The sequence below is a fragment of the Dermacentor albipictus genome, unplaced genomic scaffold (genome assembly GCF_038994185.2).
Source record: "Dermacentor albipictus isolate Rhodes 1998 colony unplaced genomic scaffold, USDA_Dalb.pri_finalv2 scaffold_39, whole genome shotgun sequence".
In the NCBI taxonomy this organism is placed as follows: Eukaryota; Metazoa; Arthropoda; class Arachnida; order Ixodida; family Ixodidae; genus Dermacentor; species Dermacentor albipictus.
The window spans coordinates 1,548,283-1,561,983 of NW_027225593.1; positions in this window are offsets into that span (position 1 = coordinate 1,548,283).

Sequence of the window (13,701 nt, forward strand, 5' to 3'; positions counted from 1 at the left end):
CAGAGCTCAACCATACACAGTAGCAGCAACGAATTGTATTCTTTGCTGCTGGTGTGTATTTTTCGCAGGAGTGTAATAATCAACACGTTGATTTATAAATGTTTAAAATGCTTTACACTTGGTTATAGCAATATTAGCGCTTTGTTTGACTGGTTAAGCGCTGCGCCAGGAAGTGTCTGGACCGTGCAGACCGATCAGGCTGCTCACGTACGTCTACGCTAAAGTTCCTTCATCAGCTTGAGTTTATGCCTCCAGTTATTTGCCGAAATGACCAGCTTGCCTGTTTTTAGCGGAGTACTGGACACGTTCGGCGCTTCGACAGAATGCTCGCAACGCACGCTGCTTCGATAGCTCTCGGTCGACGGCCAAGCGGCTAGTGGAGAGGACTCGCGCGGGAGGGGGCGTGCTCCTAAACAACCGGAAGTGAACGATCTGACGTTGCATCGTGACGCTGAACCAGTGAAGGCGGAGCTTAGCGCCGCTCGCTCGGCGAGCGAGTTGAGGAGGAAAAGCATAGCTAGGGAGGAGGGTAACTTGTAATCGCTTGCAGCTGCATTAATACGTAACGCTTCACTTAAATTGTGGTGCGAATGTTCTACTTAAGCTGTACCCTACGCGCCTACAAAATTTGTCTGAACCGTTTCAGGGGCCCTTTAATAACCTTTGAGTGGATTGAGCCTTGTCATTTCCCCGAATGGCACATCAAATCGTGTCACGAGTATATAACTTTATTTGTATTACGGAGCTGCACGTGCCAAAACCGCAATCGGGTAATTAGGAACGCAGTTGTGGCGTACTGCGGATCAATTTTAACACTGTGATGTTGTTGAATGTGTTCCTTATTCTAAGTGCACGTGAGTTCTTTTTTTTTTAATTCGCCCTCGTCTAAAGCGCGGCTGGCGCGACCAGCATCAGACCCTCGACCTCTAGAAATCGCATAGCCGCATATATATATATATATATATATATATATATATATATATATATATATATATATATATATATATATATATATATATATAGTGCTGATTGGCCCTGCGACCGCTTACGTAATGTCGCCTAGCTATAGACCGTACGGTGCGCTTTAATCAGACTCTGCTTTTGTACGGCCTCCGTAAGTTGTCCGCCTGAAAAATCTGGCGTTTATACCGTGTTTATCTTTCAGAGATAGCAGAAACCTATACCTTGTCGTAGCTTGAACTTAAATTTATACCGTTTGCCTGCAAACACATTCGTGTCTATAGTAGTAGCGCTTCCTTGCCTTCTCCCATCACCCTCTCCCTATCTGTCTCCCTCCCTCCCTCTTGTATTGAAACAGCGAGCGAGGAGTTGCAAGGCCGTTATTCTCTCCTTTCGCAACTGTGTTGGTTCTACCCATTCTCTGCCCTCTCTCCCCCCTCCTGTCTGCCATTCTATCTGTCTTCCCTCTGGTCTTATCATGAGTAGCCAAAAAGCAGCAAGGAAAACATACGGGACAATACTTGTACTTACTAGCTGAATTAAAGAAATGATAAAATAATGCCCGTGAAAATGGATGAAAAAGGAACTTGCCGCAGGTGGGGAACGAACCCACGTCTTCGAGCATCGCACCCAGAATACGAAGACATGGGATCATTCCGCACCTGCAGAAATTAGCTTTTCATCCACTTTTATTGCCATGAATTTAACATTTCTTTAATTCAATTCATTAGCACAAGTAATTCCCCTGTCTTTTTTTTGTGTCTTTGTTTGTTCGCTTCTCATGATATGATTAATAAAAATCGGGCCCCTAGGTTAACGCCCTTTCTCCTCGTTCCCTCTGGTCTTGCACGTTAACAGAGAAGTAAGCGCGGCAGTTTCTGCAATGTTTTAGCTTGTGGTAACGGATAATTACAGCTGTCAGAAGGCTAATTTAGCAACGCCGAGGGAGATTCAGAGGGTATTGTGCACGTGCGTAGGGAGGGAAAGGTCCTAACGAGTTGATTTCGCCAGTCGCTTTCCTCTCTGCCGTGCTTCTGTCACGCGTACACACCCTCTGAGACCCACCCCCCTAGCCGGTGTACCAGAGACAGCACCAGCAAAAGTAGCAGCACCAGTGGGAAAGTCGAAGCAAGAGGCAAAAAAAGCTTCGCATTAAATTAAGCGCTGTAGCTTGACGGACGAGGGGATGGCGACGGGTGAGTGGGAAGGTGGCCGGAGATTAAAAAAGACATGGGAGAGTGTTAGGGAAGCGAAAGGTTATTTAGCGAGCCTTCAGATAACTGAAAAGAAGCCGTACGCAGCGTGCGCTTTGGGTTTCTGTAGAGCAGGTCAGCGCGATTAACAAAAGGACATGAGCGGAAAGAATGAGTCTTTTTTTCTCTAAGTCACCAGCCTACATAGCGTAAATTGTGCACGTGTTGGCTCCCTTTATCCGCTGTCCGTGCTCTTTCTTTCTTTCTTTTCTGCTGAATTCGCTCACATTAGAACACAGGTTGCGCTGTGCTACGTAATTTGCCCTGTAATTTGGCACGCTGTGGCACGTAATCCGCCATTGTATGCGCTGTGGCGCATACAATGGTGGAAGGGTTTCCCAACAGCAAATGGCAGAAAACACTGCTCGATCGTCTGCCACGCAGCGCAACAAGCAGACGGCACTTCGCTCCTCGTCCAATGAAAAAGTCTAATGAGTTTGATTACGACAACTGCTACCATCTCGTTGATGCTGTAGAATTTGTCAACGTTGCCCGCTATGTCTTTATGGATTAGGAATCCCACCCCGTATTGCTTCTTATCCGGGGGACCTCTATAGGAGAGGACATGGCCGTTATTCAGCAATCTGTAAGCCTCACCAGTTTTAATCTCTCTAAGGCCGATAATATCCCAAACAATGTCTGATAGTTCTTCGAAGAGTCCTGCTGAGCTTGCCCCACTCGTGAGGGTTCGGGCGTTAAACTTTGCAAGGGTCAGTTTCCATTGGCGGCCTGTCCGGAGCCAGATATTCTTATCCTCTCCTGCGTTGCAAGTCTGACCGCCGCCTTGGTCAGGTGCTCCGCAGCCACTGGAGACTGAGGGCCATTTTATTGAGGAGATCATTTCATTAGTAAGGTTGTGGCCGAATAATGCACCAGGGAGGCCAATTGCTGTTCTGGTGAGGGAGTGTGCTTGTTCAAGCTTAGTGGGCCTTCCTAAGTGGGTTGCGCCTTGACTAGGGTAGCCCCACTCGCTTTCGGCATCTGTCGCCGGTGTCAGGTGCCACTCCAAGCCTGCAGATGTAGTGCACTGGAGGAGATCATACACATATACACCATCGTTTAAAAAAAAGAAGAAAAAAACAGAGAAAAATAAATAGGGGGCGCATTTTTAGTTCCGACTACCACAACCGACCATAAGACGTAGCTCAGTAAGATAATGCAGCAGGTGGCTAAGCTACCTTGTCGCCGACAAGTACCGCCCTGATGGCCCTTAATGCGTAAGAGATCCGTTAATTTGTCCGCCTTTTGCGTGTTTTCATTTATCGATATAGGTTGCACGACATAGTGTCAATTCTCGGTTGCCCTAACCTCTTGTTTCTGGCATCTTACGTATGCACGCGGACTTGACCGCGCCTAGGTACACGATTCATTTTTTTTTTAATTTGAACAGCGCTTAGCACTTGTGTGCAAAAATAAAACAGGGAAGTTTTTCGGCGCTTACCAAGCGGCTCCGAGTGTCTTATGATCCGCTCGCCGCGTCTCCTTGTCTCTTGTCGTCCGAACACCCGCGTTCCCGGGTGGCAATTCAGAATGTTCAGTCGCACTATCGCGCTGAGACTCGCACAAAGCAGGCGGCCTTTACGGCTCTCGGTGGTGTCTTCACCCTTTCTACAGCTTTGGACAGTGATTATACTAGAGCTAATGAGAAGGGCGGAAAGGGGGGGGGGGGGGTGACTGACCTCGTATTTTTTCTGGGAACGCAGCGATCCTAAGCGCTGGGGAGAGGGGAGTTGTGTGCCTCATTTAACCTACACTGGTGCCTTCATCGATCAGTGAAGGCCGACCAATCTGAGCTCGGTTAAACAGCACGCATGGCACTCAACTAGAGGAGCCGGGTAGTTTATGACCTGCATGTTAGTGGCCATAAATAATAGAGGAAACAAAATCACAAGTGTTTCAAGAAAAAAAAATTAAGAGGGTCCCCTCCGGGCGGTCGTGGAGAAGATATGTAATTCCCTCTTATGTTGATAAACTAGAAAAAAAAGATTGAGAGGTAGCTTTAGCGGCTCTAGAGACTACAGGAAAAGCTTAAAGGGACCCTGAAACGATTTCGGCGGTTTTCTACAAACGTACCAAGTCGTTAGAGTAGGTTCTTCTGATGATTAATTGATGCATCTAAGTGCTCTGCGTAAAGCGTGTAATTGATTATAAGGTTTTAAAAATACCCATCGCTGCCGATCGCAGCGCACTGCTCGGCGGAATTTTAAGCCGCCCCTATCCATATGATGCAAATACCCCATATTACGTCACATGGGCGAGCTATCTGATTGGCTGACCAGGGCGCGTGGTCGATAATTTTTCCAACTTTATGGTGAACAAATGATGCTCGTAACAGTTGGAATGTTAGTTACTTTGGTTTTCTATAAAGAAAATAACTTAAAGAGAATACACAAGAATAGTTTTTTAGTACACTTGAGCACTTCCGGCACACAGCAAGTGTCGTCTGCTTGTGTTACAACGTACTCCATTTTGACGAGAGCTCCGCGGTCAGAGTCAGTCTCAGTCTTTTCGCGAGCACTATGATTCGATTTTGTTGCCTTGTGGACTGCAAACCTAGCGACCTGCAAACCGCAAGTCCAGTATTAGGGCAAACGCAACCGCAAGGGGACACGGTCTGGCCGCTTGACTGTGCCGGAATGAGCAACGAGATGAGCAGAAGGGCAAATGTGAACGGTCATCACGGTGCAGCCACCTGGTCGCACAGAGCTCAACCATACACAGTAGCAGCAACGAATTGTATTCTTTGCTGCTGGTGTGTATTTTTTGCAGGAGTGCAATCATCAACACGTTGATTTATAAATGTTTAAAATGCTTTACACTTGGTTAGAGCAATATTAGCGCTTTGTTTGACTGGTTAAGCGCTGCGCCAGCAAGTGTCTGGACCGTGCAGACCGATCAGGCTGCTCACGTACGTCTACGCTAAAGTGTCTTCATAAGCTTGAGTTTATGCCTCCAGTCATTTGCCGAAATGACCAGCTTGCCTGTTTTTAGCGGAGTACCGGACACGTTCGGCGCTACGACAGAATGCTCGCAACGCACGCTGCTTCGATAGCTCTCGGTCGACGGCCAAGCGGCTAGCGGAGAGGTCTCGCGCGGGAGGGGGCGTGCTCCTAAACAACCGGAAGTGAGCGATGTGACGTCGCATCGTGACGCTGAACCAGTGAAGGCGGAGCTTAGCGCCGCTCGCTCGGCGAGCGAGTTGAGGAGGACAAGCATACCTAGGGAGGAGGGTAACTTCAAATCGCTTGCAGCTCCATTTATACGTAACGCTTCACTTAAAGTGTGGTGCGAATGTTCTACTTAAGCTGTACCCTACGCGCCTACAAAATTTGTCCGAACCGTTTCAGGGGCCCTTTAAGCATGTGCGAGGCGAGCGCCGCACGCTTAGCGCCTTAGCGTGGGAAACTCGCCCGAATAACTATCCCGAGGAATGCTGCTCGTACAAAATTATAAAATTATAATTCCTACTTAAATCCCGAACCGCGTGCTGGTTTCTATCACTATGAATTAGAGTCATTTCACTTCCATCAGCTTCTCACAACACATTCTGGCCAGCTCTTAGTCCCTTCACAAAGTGCGATGCGAAAATTGAGGTCAAAGACACTAATGTAGAAGACTGTTGCAGTTGCTGCGGTGACAATTGTGCTTTAACCAAAGTCAATTCTCTAAATTCGCGAGTTTGATATAAGGTGTGACGTTTTCCTGCCTAAAAGGTAGCCTTCTCCTTTCTTATCGCGAATAATATTTGTCAGTTTAGGTGCATAATATCAAACGAAATTCAACAGAATGCGTGTGCCTTAGATATTGCTGATACCAAAGAGTCCTATGTTGAACTGTACCCATTCAATCTGCTCTGTTAACATTTCAAATGCATTGTGAGTATACATGGCTTTGACAGTTTTTTCACCTTAGCGGCATCACGCTCTGGTGGAGTCGGTATTATTATTTTAAACAGAACTCGGTTGTGAAATCTTCATGTATCTTATGATGGGGCAAGGGCGGATATCGGCATTTGATTGTGGGCTATCTTCATTTAGGTGACGTATTCTGTGTATATATGGACCGGCGCAGGCCATTAAGTGCATTGAATTTTTTCGTCGCCTTGACGTGTATATCCAGGATGGCCATCAGGTGGTGTTCGTTGGGGATTTTAACTGCGTCTTAGACATGCGAGCAGATGTGCAAGGCCAGGCTGGGGTCGCCTTGATTGGAACGCACGGGAGTTGCGTCCCCTCGTCCAGCACTTTTCGTTGCTGGATTCACATCGTATTTTTAATGGTTCTTGATTTGCCTGGACATGGCGACGCGGCGCGTCGAGAAGCAGGTTAGACCATAGGTATGTGCCAAGCACTTTAGCGCAGTACGTCACCCGATCTGATGTGATAACTTCAGATTCATCCCCTGTTTATATTGCCAATCACAGGCCAGTTATGCTTGAAACTCGCTTCCCAACTTTCTCATGAGCAAATTCTTGGCGTCTAGACATCCGCGTTCTACAAGACGCGTGCTCGCGCTCTTGTTTGTTAAGAGGCTGGTACGCCTCTGTTTCTAGATCTGCCCCAGAGTCATGGGACGCGCTCAAGGCGTAGTGGTGTCTGTCTGCCTTGTTCAGTTGAAGGACGTGCACTCAGACGACGCATGTCAAAAGACCACGCGGATACTGCCATGAAGCTCCGTGTTGCCCTTCGGGTCAATCAAGTGACTCCGTGGATGCGGTCATGGCAGCGTGAGCTACGGAGCCGTTTCCAACACCTCATCGCACCGTCCTCTTTGTCAGCTGCTGCTCGGCGACGCAGACGTAATCCGCGTGCACACCCTGTAGTTCTCATGTTTGAAAGAAACTCGCTATTTAGACAGGCGAATGCATTCGGTTCGGCGGCCCAAAGAGCACTTCCTGTTACGTAGCGTCCCTTTCTATATTAATCGCTCATTGTAAGGTATTTTGAAAACATGGCGCGTACGACTATGCAAATAGATTTTGGCTCGCGAGGATTTCGTACAGTGCTTAGTGGGCTCCCTCAGGTTCCACGTGAGGTAGCTGACCATCTTTGTGCATGACCGTCAGCTGATGAAGCGAAGGGAGCATTATCTTCCAGCAAGCCTGGCTCGGCCCAAGAGCCAGACTGGTTACGCGTTCAGTTTTATCTAGCGTTCTGAGAATATATTGGTGCCACTTTCGTATCTATTATGAACCGCCGCTTTGAGGACTTTAAATTCCCATGTAGTTTTCGCTACGGTCGCATTGTGCTGATACCTAACCACCATCCATCATCATCATGGAAGACAATGACGCTTTTGATCGTTGACTACAATACTTTCACAGATGTTGTTACCCGGCGCTTGCGAAGCCTGATGCCTTCCTTAATAGGACACTATCAGGCATGCTCAGTCCCTGACAGAGAGATGCTCAGACCAGGGATTACATTCTTGACAAAATTATTCCTCAGAATTTTGAGAATGGCGGCCCACAAACAAATGCCAGGAAACAAAACAACGACACCGCATGCATAATTTCTTTGTGACATAAATTTTAGAAGTGCGAAACAGTAACAGAGCTGAAACCTGACAGTAATGTAATTTTATCAGCCCAGATTTCCACTATCTGCGGGAATGGCCCAGATAGGAGATTTGAAACATAACCGATACGGAAAAGTGCCGTTCGCAAAGAAAGACATTGGCTTTCATTTTTATATTGTTTTCCATATTGTTGTCACCTGTTACATGCTACCTTTAGCGATGTTGCATTTCCCCTCTATGTAATACCTTCAAACGGAGGGCCTTGAGTTTGTACTGAAATAAAATTTAAAAATAAATAAAATGAGATTGTCCGATGGAAGGATTCAAACAGAGGTTGTCTAACGCAACAGCTCGTTTATACATAGGCTTCTTACGTTTGCTCCAATTGGTACTGCCACTACACCTACGAACATTGCACTTCATTTAATCATGCCCATCACATTCATTGATTGGCCCTCACGTCGAAACTGATATTTTTTTTTCTTTTACGAATTACGAAAGTCACTCGTGCAGCTTAACAGTCTCTGAAAAGATTTAAAACGAAGATTTAAAGGGGCTGACAACTAATTGCTGTGGTACCCGTTGTTGTAGTGCAAAGGGAATCTTACTGCACTGAGTGCCCAATCACATAGTGGTAACGCGCAAAACGGCGCGGCACATACTTAGTGAAAATTTTCCGATATGCTTTAACAATCTTGTCGTGCTGAGTGAACATGTTGGATACAGGGATAGGAGAGTGCGATATCGAAGATACGCTGGCATTAGTGGGAAGCCGACGTGTGCGGCTCAAGGTGACTAAGAAGGTAGTGGCGTAGCGAGAAACATATTTGAGGAGGGGGGGTTCATTGCCAAAAACTACCATTTCTCCCTCTTCTTCACGTCTCTCTCCACACACACACACACACACACACACACACACACACACACACACACACACACACACACACACACACACACACACACACACACACACACACACACACACACACACACACACACACACACACACACACACACACACACACACACACACACACACACACACACACACACACACACACACACACACACACACACACACACACACACACACACACACACACACACACACACACACACACACACAAACACATATATACATGTGTGTATATATATATATATATCACGAACCAGACGAAAGGGAACCGAGGGGCCCCAATTTTGTTGACCATATCATAAGACAACAAACAAGGACACCTAGAGCAACGGAGGGGAAATTACACAATAAATAAAAATGAGAAACAAATCGAAATGAAAATGAATGAAGAACTGGCGGCAGGTGATATACGAACCGACGTGCTCGCATCAAACATGCGATTCTCTTGCCGTATAAGCTACTGCGGCGACCCCGGTTTACCATTCACTCTATGCGGCTTACTGCAAGGACTATCCCTGGGAGGGTTAGCCAGCGCCACCCCTCACGAACCTAGGCGTCGAATGTGAAACACCTTTTTTGTCGCAGGCGTCACGAGTCCGTGATCTATTTGGGGGACGGCAACTGGTCGATAAACGCTCACAACGTAACTCAAGGCATCAATGTTGCCGGGTTCAAGACTCTCGTAATGTAATGATCGAGAAGAAAGGCCGCCGAGGGGCCCGATTTTTATTAACCATGTCATAAGAAACCAACAAACAAGGGCACCAAGAAAAACATCATAAGGTAAATTATTTGTACTTACAAATCGAATTAAAGAAATGATAAATTAATGGAGATGAAAGTGGATCAAGCGGTATTCTTACCATTTGAGATACCGCGGCGCCGTTTTGCCATCCACAATCTGGGGTATCTGTACTTTACTACTAAACTAACCTTGGGAGTGTTAAATTTCTGCATTTCTTTTATATACAGCATGCACTTTATTTAATGAATGGCCACAAACAGTCTTTTTGCCATGGCACGCTCAGTTATTGCAATCTTTACTTACAGGCAACAAGAAACGCAAATCTGTCGACAACGAACTTGTTCTCCAGTTCATTCACCTGCCACTGTGGTTACGACAATCTGCTGCCAACGCAAGGTGAGTGGTTCCTGCGTGAATGAAACTCGCTTTATGGAGGCAAAATCACTAGAAATTGTCATTGCGCGTAGTCCTTTAGTCCTTCACTGCTCCTCCCCCCCCCCCCCCACATTTACATGCCGTCCACATCTACTGTGTCATTATCTGATCGCAATACAGTTAGGCAATATATATGCATGGCTAATCCTAACTTCACTACTGTTCTTGGTTTGAGAAGCTTATTGTGTCCTTTAAGTTTCACCACCGTAGTATCAACGCGTGGTTTGCAATCAGAACTATACGTACTCTGATAAATGTAGTTTAAGAATGAAGTGCCTTCTGACTGTCGATGTACCATTTCATACCGAGTGCGATAAGTGCGATAATATAACTATGCCTGACAGTTTATGTCGAATGTGTGGTAATGTATACTTGACTTTTCCTCTGTGTAAAAAGAAACCTAAATAAAATGCTTTAAAGGGGAATGAGAATCCGTTGAAGGAAATAACCGAAACTCTGTCACGTTCAAGTTCAACTTCGTTCGAGTTCTCGTCGCTAGTCTCTTACATTCAATGGTTGTAGCGAACTGATTCCAGCTCTAAATGCTTGCTCAGGCTCCACTGCAGAAACACGCATAGGGTATTTCTTACTTTCGCCAGGCATGACGATTACAATGCACAGTACAAAACTGATAGTTTACACTTTACGGAGAGATTAATACAAAAGCACACGAATGTTCTGGGCACTCGAGCACATGGTTTTAGACACGCTGGAAGACGCATGTCCGCGTTATTGCATGTTACTAATTACCGCAATAAAACCATAGACATTACTTTGCAGAACACTAGCGCCTAATAAGCGCCTTAAATCACTCGCTCCGACGTGCACAATGCAACTTAAAACAACAGCTGCACATAGTATCGGGTGAGATAGATATACATCTAAGCTTTGATTCAGGACTGAAATCAGGGTCAATAAAGAAAGATGGGCACGCCACTATAGTTGCAAAATTGGCACATGTCAAGCAAACTTCAATCGCCATTAATGTCACCTGAAGTAACACGAGGAAAAGGACAGGACACCTCCTCCACTGCTTCAACGCCACCACACAATGAATACGCGCTGGAACAATTCCGGATCGACGATAGCAAACAATGTTCAGTGGCTTCTTAACAGCTTCCTGGGTCGGAGATGTAAAGGACGTGAAAAGTCAAGAGGTGCGTGAACGAGCCCTGCTAGTTGAAACGTAACAGCCACTATTTACAGCCTTACTTCGACGCCAGCAGGAGGAGCCACCTTGGTTTCTTCTCCCCTCGGGCTGCCAAACTCTGCTGCCGAAGACTGCAGAATGAAGGAGATATGGGTAAAATTTACTGATAAGCATTAACAACACAACAAGGAAGCAATAATCATACAAATGTGTGAACACCCTTAGTAGTCTCGGTGTCACACTGCTGGGTGTCTAGAAAATAAAAGCATTCGTGCATGTCAACTCATTCAAAATGAGAGGTCGTGATATTTCATCACTTGCTAGTTTATAAAAGGTCTGTTTCAGTTACGAATAAAATATCTGTTGCAGAAGTGTAATCTTTCAGTCAATTGGACCTTATATGTTCCGTTTGCGGCTCTGTGTCATTACAGTATTGAGAGTAGTTGAAGTTTGCGCATGATAACTTGGGGTCTCGGTTTTTTGTACTATACACATAGAGCAAGATGAAACTATGAACGACCACCAAGTGGCCCTTTTCAGCGCTATTTTATTCCTCTAACTTGTGGTAGCTTGCGGGCCTTGGAAATAAAGGCGTTAAGAAAAGGAGAAGGCAATTAGCAGGTCAATTTATGGAAATAAATTAATTCCGTCCAGTAAAATGCTTAGTTAAGTCCTACACAGCTACTCACTGCGCGGCTCTGTTTGGTAGCACAGCAGAGCACCGAGAGATAGATGTTTGCATCCCGTGTGACGATTTTCCGTACTATGACATCGCGATACACAGACCTCCCGATAAATGAAAGGAAATGTAGTCTGCAGACCAGCTAGTATAAACATGTTCTAGGTTCGTTTAGCGCTATTGGTATGTTTTTATATTGTAAATGCCGAAGACATTCGTTTACTGCAACAGACGGCTAGATGAAGTGGCATGACAATTTTCCTTCATATATATATATATATATATATATATATATATATATATATATATATATGAAAAAAAACAATTGGTAAATGCTACACGGAATCTCAAGTGTCACGCTCGTTTATCTAAAAAATTTCCCCTTAATTCTATTCCTCGTGATAATATTTTATTCTCACTAAACGAGCTAACAAGGCCGGCATAACCGGGACAGCATGTTCACCTTTCAAAAACTCTCTCGCCTGTACAGCTATCGATGAATAAGAAGGCCGAACAACCATCACTGACGCCCAATCAGGTTGTCAGTGATGTCGCTATAAATTTATTGTTATGTATGGAAAAAAAGTAAAGGTATAAATAATACGGTAATTTTTCTTGGTCCCCCATGTGACAGAAATGCTATCCAAGAAGATATTCAATATTTATGCGTGCCTTTCGTTTCGTGGTCCCTCATAAACTCTGTGTTGCTGATTTTCAAGTTTGCGTTGTTAGTTGTTTTCTTTTCTCGTTTTTTTAGCCATCCATGAATGTGCACAATTGCTGAAATCTGTGAAATCTGTAAAACTCAGTGCAGTGAGCTTTGTAATGTTATGTATGCAATGCTATGCTATAATGCAATGACATGTAATGCTGTGACCCATGAATGTATTTACATATCTTGTTATCTGTATTATTGTATGTCTTGTTCCACTCCCCTGAATAATGCCCGCAGGGCCATGAGGGTACTTGAAATAAATAAATAAACAAATTTACGATATATGTGGCTCAGGCACGTACCCAGGATTTTTTTTCGGGGGGGGGGGGCCACCACCTCCTCCTCCTTCATCATCATCATCATCAGCCTGTTTTATGTCCACTGCAGGACGAAGGCCTCTCCCTGCGATCTCCAATTACCCCTGACCTGCGCCAACCGATTCCAACTAGCGACCGCGAATTTCCTAATTTCATCGCTCCACCTAGTGTTTTGTCGTCCTCGATTGCATTTCCCTTCTCTTGGTACCCATTCTGTAACCCTAATGGTCCAACGGTTATCTAAATGGCGCATTACATGACCTGCCCAGCTACATATTTTCCTCTTGATGTCAATTAGAATATTCTATGCCCGTTCGCTCTCTGATCCAAACCACTCTCTTTCGCTCTTAACGTTATGCCTAGCAATCTTCGTTCGATCGCTCTTTGCGTGGTCCTTAACTTGCTCTCAAGTCTCTGCCCCATATGCACTGGCAAAATGCACTGGGAAATGCACTGGCAAATGCATTCGCACTGGACATATTCCACTGGCAAAATGTATTGATTGCACACTTTACTTTTCAATAATAATGGTAAGCTTCCAGTCAGGAGCTGGCAATCTCAGCTGTATGCGATCCAACCTATTTTTATTCTTCTGTGAATTTCCTTCTCATGATCAGTGTTCCTTCTGATTAATTGACCTAGGTAAACGTACTCCTTCACAGTCTCTAGTGGCCAACTGGCCATCCTGATCTCTTGTTCCTTTGCCCGGCTATTTATCAGTATCTTCATCTTCCGCATAATAATACTCAACCCCACTCTTACAGTCTCTCTGTTAAGGTCTGCAATCATTTGTTGTAACTCGTCTGCATTGTTTTTGAATACAACAATGTCATCGGCAAACCGAAGGTTGCTGCGATATTTGCCGCCGATCTTTACTCCTAAGCCTTCCCAGTTTAATAGCTTGAATTCTTCTAAGCACACAGAAAATAGCTTCGGAGAAATTGTGTCTCCCTGTCAAACCCCTGCTTTCCTTGTGTAGAATTAAGGTAGCTGTAGAACCTCGTAGATATTCTA